The sequence below is a fragment of the Mauremys reevesii genome, linkage group 5, assembly GCF_016161935.1.
Source record: "Mauremys reevesii isolate NIE-2019 linkage group 5, ASM1616193v1, whole genome shotgun sequence".
NCBI lineage: Eukaryota > Metazoa > Chordata > Testudines > Geoemydidae > Mauremys > Mauremys reevesii.
In genome coordinates, this window is record NC_052627.1 from 16,538,849 (window position 1) to 16,545,075 (window position 6,227).

Below are 6,227 nucleotides of genomic sequence, written 5' to 3' on the forward strand. Positions count from 1 at the left end.
CTATTGGAGAGGGGCTGGGAGGAGCAGCCAATCAGCGCCAGGCAGGCCCATATAAGAAGTGTTGCAGGGCAGAGCAGGGCAGTCACTCCCTGGAGCTTGAGGAGGGAGGAGGACTGGCTGCCTTGCAGGTGGAAAGCAGCTAGCAACTTGGACAGAACAGTGCTAGGCAGGATCAGGGGAGTGAGGGTGAGCTCCTGGCTGACTGCTGGCATGCTGAAGTCCTGAGACGAGGGCAGAGAAGGTTCTGAGGCTACAGGGAAGTGGCCTAGGGAAGTAGACTGTGGGGTTGGAAGGGATGCAGCACGTGGCTGCTATCTACAGGGTCCCTGGGCCAGGACCCAGGGTAGTGGGCGAGCCTGAGTTCCCTCCTTTCCCCCAGTTGCCACTGAGGAAGTGGCTGAACAGTGGACTGCCATTCCCCTGGAAGGGGGGAGAACTGAGTGTGACACAACCGGAGGGCTGTGTCCTGAAGAGGACACTGCAGTCCTTGGGGTGACACGGGTCCAGGAGTGGAGGTGATGGTGGGCAACACACCAGCAGAAGAGGGTGCACTGGTTAGCAGAGCTGATCCCTGGGACATCCAGCAGGAGGCGTTGCAGTGGTGAGTCACACCCCGTCACAGGCAGGGAGACACTATGGACAATCGTTTCACATGGTTGTGATGACGCTAGCAACAGCTGAAATACCACGGAATTTCCAGCTGTGCCTTTTGCATCTCATCAGAGTACAGTATGACTTATTGGATCAACAAGGAGAGTCAGGCAGCATAAGAAGAAAATATACAAGTTCTAGTGCAGGACCGAATGGCCAGCAGCCATTCACATAAGCTACACTAGAAAGCTTCATCGGAGGTCTTGCAAAAGCCACCCCCATGCTGTGGTCCATGTACAGTGCACACAAGCACAGTTAGCCCATCTCTGCTGGGTCCTCCCAGGAAGCAGCTCTCATTTTGCTTCTTTTATTTACATTTTCTCTTTATACAAAAGAATGGCCCATGCAAGCACCAGCTCTTTTTCTGGGGGGGTGGAGGGGAGGAATCTCAATGGCAATGGCTGACTAAAGTCTTATGATAGCATCACTGAATAATCTCGGCACTCCAATAATTAAAACCAACACTCCTGGCGTACAAGTAAATACTTCCTCCATTGCCCCCACTGGAGCAGTTCCAGATATTCCTGTGTCTCAACTTTAAATGTGCTCCAGCAAAATGCCTTTTACTACTCCAAGTGGTATATTTAGAGACATAAAAGATGTCAGAAAGTTCCCTTTTGTACTGCTTCAACCCTGTTTTTTAATCGGCGCTTCTAATTTTCTTCTCTCTCCAAAAGAGAGAGCTAGCCCAAAGTTTAAAGTGTAATTTTTTTTAAAGGGGAGAAATCCTGACACCTTTACTCATACTGAGTTTCGCCTTACTCTGCAAGTAGCCCATTGACATCAGTGAGAGTTCACGAGGTAAGGTGGCCCTCACTGGACGAGGTTGAGTTTCTGAGCCTATAAGGGGCAGCTCTGGCCCAGGAGCAGACCAGAGAATGAACTGTGACCCTCAACAGGCCCAGTTTCTCCTCCACTCCTCCCTTGCTCTAGTCTTGACCCCTGTCTGTGGAGCTGCTTGTCCTGCATCTGTGGCGGGAGAAGGGGTGGAATCCTCCAACTCCCTATCTCCTCCACACACTCAAAGGGAGGAATACTGGGTGAGTAGCTCCTAGGCTCCCATGCCCCACAGCCAGAGTCACAATTTGATGGAGGATTAAGGGCTGTGACAGTCTAACCTGGTGTAAGTAATGGTATCACAATCTTGCAAATTGCTCTAAATTGAGCTGGTAGCAGAGTAAGCTTCTATTCAAGCCAGGGCTGTAGGCACAGCATGAAACCCAGCCTCCCACTGACCCACCCCTATAAACTTACCCTTACATTTCCAGAGAGGGAGGGGCCCCATTATCCCCACTATTTGCTGCTGGAGGACATACCATTTCACCCCTGAAAAGGTAGGGGTGACCATTCTTAGCAAAGCAGTCAGGATGTACAGTAACTCCTCACTTAATGTTGTAGTTATGTTCCTGAAAAATGCGACTTTAAGTGAAATGATGTTAAGCAAATCCAATTTCCCCATAAGAATTAATGTAAATGGGGGCGGGGATTAGATTCCAGGGAAATTTTTTTCACCAGACTATATATATATATATATATATATATATAGTCTGGTGAAAAAATATATATATACACACAGTATAAGTTTTAAACAAAATTTAATTCTGGTACACAATGCTGATGATTGTGAAGCTTGGTTGAGGTGGAGTCAAAGGGTGGGATATTTCCCTTACTGCTAAATGATGAACTAGCAGTTGGCTGAGCCCTCAAGGGTTAACTCTCTCACTCTACAAGGCAGCAGGAATGGAGGGAGATATGTGCATTTCCCCTTTAAGTACACTGCCTTGTTAATTAGATCAGCTTGCTGATACCACAGCTGCTGCAAGCTCCCTCCTGATCCCTGGTGTGTCCCCCCTGCTCTATGGAAGACGGGGTAAGCGGGGTGCAGGAGCAGGGGGGAGGAGGACACCCTGACATTAGCCCCCCCCCTCTTCTTCCCCTTCCCCCCTGTACAGCAAGCAGGAGTCTCGGGGAGCAGCTCCAAGGCAGAGGGCAGGAGCAGCACATGGCAGTGGGGAGAGGGACAGCTGAACTGCTGGCAACTGATAGCCTGCTGGGCGGCTGCTGCACACAGGGAACTTAGGGGAGTGGGGAGCTGATATGGGGGCTGCCGGTCCACCCTGGTTCCAAGCCCCCACCAGCTAGCTGCAACGGGCTGCTCTTCCTGCAAGCAGTAGACAAAGCAGGCGGCTGCCAAACGACATTGGAAGGGAGCATTGCACAACTTTAAATGAGCATGTTCCCTAACTGATTAACAACAAAACAACATTAACTGGGACCACTTTAAGTGAGGAGTTACTGTATCTGTTCGGGCCCTGCTGTACACTTTTCCTGACACACACAATCCTCTGTTGGTAAGGCCAAAGCAATGGGTCTTGCAGTGAATATCCTACTGAGCTGCATGAGACAAGTCACCCCTCTCAGAAATACTGTTTCAAGCTCCCAACAGTCACTGCATTGGTTACAGTTGTGTCATGTTTTCAAGCATTTCTTTGCAGCCATGTGGGCTAGAAACTTACTCTTTGTTTTTTAATGACAGCTGAGAATCTGATCACATCTCTGGAAGCTGGGGGCATAGGTAGACATCTATAGTGCCTATGACTGAACCCAGCCAGTGACTCACCGAATAAGCACATCAGAATCTGGCCCCAAAGGAGCTAAGGTTTGCAAGTGAAAAAAAAATCACTGTTGTTTACCATTATTGTCTTCTTTGATACCATTAAATAGGAGTCTTCGTCTAATGCAGTAGTTGTATCCCATTTTCAGACTGGCATTTCCCCAAGTTTTACCATCTGATCGGTTTTCTGCTGTTTCCCTTTTGTCCCTGGTCAGGGCAGGTGGTGGATGAGACGACTGACCTGCTGGTTAGAGTGGAGCTGACTAGTGGTTGTCTCTGGGGCCACTGTACACCTGTTTTCACAAAAGACATCTGCTTCTTCTGCAGTCCAACAGGTAACAATTCAGCTGTCAGTTACTTGCTGAAGTTCTTATTTCACAGTCTTTTTTACCAGCAATCAGGGAGCTTCCAAAGGTTCAGAGGTTCGTTTCAATTCTGATAAGTACCCTGAGGTTTGAACCAGATTCACCAGTATGCTCCAGCTGCTTTGTGCTGTGCTGGTGACACAAAGGTGCAGTAAAACCAGTTTAACCAGCCATACAAGCCAACTTTAGTGCTTAATCTGGGCCTTTGGGGCCACAAAATTGGATAAAAAATCTTACTCTTTTGTACTTTCTTCTGCAAGTTGGGCCAGCAAAATTGGACTGTCTCTTGGTAATGAGGGCCTGATCCCAAACCTATTTAAGCCGGTTTTTCCATTGACATCAGTGGCAGGTCTTTAAAGCTGCTAAAATAACGCAACATTTACCTTGTGCTTGTCATGTTTATCTCATAAGGCTTTGCACTTCCGGTCCTATCAAACACCAGGAAGTTCAGAGACATGTAAAATGGCAGAAATAAAATACCCCAACATCATCAGACTTAACAACATCCCCACCTGACACTCGTGCTACCAGCCCCAAACAAACAAAAACAGGTTCAAGTTCACTTTGAATTCTAGCGAAAGGTTCAGGTTATTTCTTATTGTATCCCACCTAGGCTGGATAGCGCAAAAGAATTCTACCAATTTGCTTCCACTAAGTACCCCTTTTATACTTGTTCTATTATTTAATTAAGATTATTTGATATTATAGTAGCATCTAGAGGTTCGATATTTGATATAACAGCACCCAAAATTGCAGACTTTGCAAGTACATTAGGAAGACACAGTCCCTACCCCCAAAGAATTTTACAGTCTAAATAGAACAGACAAATGGTAGGAGAAAGGAAGGATTTTATAGATGGGGAACTGAGGCACAAGGGGATTAAGGCAGCTTTGCCATTGATTTAAATGGCACCACATCACCCCCTGAGTGCATGCTACAGACGAATAATTATGCTCAGAAATTGTTCAGAAAATAAGGGGTGAAATTTTCAAAAGTGTCTGTCTATGTAACTTAGAAAGTCAAAGGTGCTTAGATGCATAAGTCAGTAGGATCTGTTTGCCCTGTGTGTTCATGGGAAAGGAAAAAGAGGCTAAGTTAGTCCAGTGGTTTTGTTATAAACTATTTATTCCATTCTAATAGCAACCTGTTTGCCCATCCCTAGTTTTTGCATTGAATAGTGGAAGGACCACATTCAAAATAAATCCTGCATATTTACAAGTGCAGGGATTCAGATCAGCCTAATTCTGTTAGCAGAATGTAGAAAGAGCCCAATGATGTAGGTGCATTTAAGATCAATTGTCAGATCGGCAGCCTCAGCTGCATTTGGAGTAATAACTTTTCTGCTGTCAGCAGAATCAGTCAGGAGTTATGAATACATTTCAAATCACTGTTCATTTTTTAAAAGGACAGCAGAGCAGCATTACAATGAAACTCCTGCTACCTGATAAACCCAGGGGTCAGTATCACTGTGGATGAATCGCTGTGGATGAATCCCCGACTTTGAGAAGGGGATTGGACTAGACGACCTCCTGAGGTCTCTTCCAACCCTGATATTCTGTGATTCTATATTATCCTGGCAAGATTATTGTGTTATTTTGAGAAATTGGCTTAAATGGGAAGAGAGATCTGTCCAGTGTAAAAATGGCACTTAGATATCATCTTGATAGGCATATTAGAAATATGATAAATGACTAGACAAATACAATAGAATGAGAGTGAGAGGTAAATGGGGACATTTTCAAGAGTGTAAGGGATTTAGGAGCATAATTTCCATTGACTTTCATTGATCTTAAATCTTAAGTTTCTGAGTACCTTTCCCTGACCTGAAGAAGAGCTCTGTTAGCTTGAAAGCTTGTTTCTTTCACCAACGCAAGTAGGTCCAATAAAGAGGTTCCCTCACCCACCTTGACTCCCTTAAATCCCTGAGGCACTTTTGAAAATTTCCCCCTACATAAATGGAGGTTTCTAGTTTCTCCCAGAATTACATTGAGGCTGAATTTTTTTTTCATTTTTATCACAGGAATCTTTTTTGAGATTGAAGAATATGAATGTGTTCAGCTGGTACTGAGATGTTTGAGTGTGAAGAGAGCCAGGTGTCTTCAGCTGTTATCAATATTCTGTGTGTGTGTGCGCGCACGCTATAACTGTGACAACTCGGCGTTTGGGGAATGCATGCTCTGCCAAATTTGACAATACTGTTTGGGAACTGACACAGGAGTAAATATTGTAAAATACTGCAGCATACATGCATATATGCAGGATATCGTTTTCCTTACTGATCTGAGTATGCAGAGACCCAACCCTAGTCCCATTAGACTGGTCATGCCCAGCTCATGGCTCTTTGGGGTCCCACGAGTGGCTGCTCTTTCGAATCCATCAGTATGATTACAGCCTTGCAGACGCTCCCTGCACTAGTCCATGTCTACATAAAACAGTGAGTTATGCAGGTAATGCCAGACTCGTGCCAATAAAACATTAAGCCCTAATCTTGCCAGATTCGTGGGATTACATTCCATTTAGGCATGGGGGTCAGCATGCCTGGATCCGTTTGCAGCCTTTACTTCACATCACACCATCATGTTTTCTCTGTTTATATT

The 6,227-nt window shown here is 45.6% G+C and overlaps 1 long non-coding RNA gene across 2 annotated transcripts; it reads left to right on the forward strand.

Annotated features, from left to right (window-relative positions):
• Positions 1–3,201: 3,201 nt before the first annotated feature.
• Positions 3,202–6,013, forward strand: LOC120405763. 2 transcript variants are annotated; one of them, XR_005598838.1, is made up of 3 exons: positions 3,202–3,310; positions 3,486–3,600; positions 5,651–6,013. It is a non-coding gene; the product is annotated as an uncharacterized LOC120405763 (long non-coding RNA). The 2 variants fall into 2 exon arrangements; XR_005598839.1 differs by having other exon boundaries at positions 3,205–3,310; positions 3,481–3,600.
• Positions 6,014–6,227: the final 214 nt, after the last annotated feature.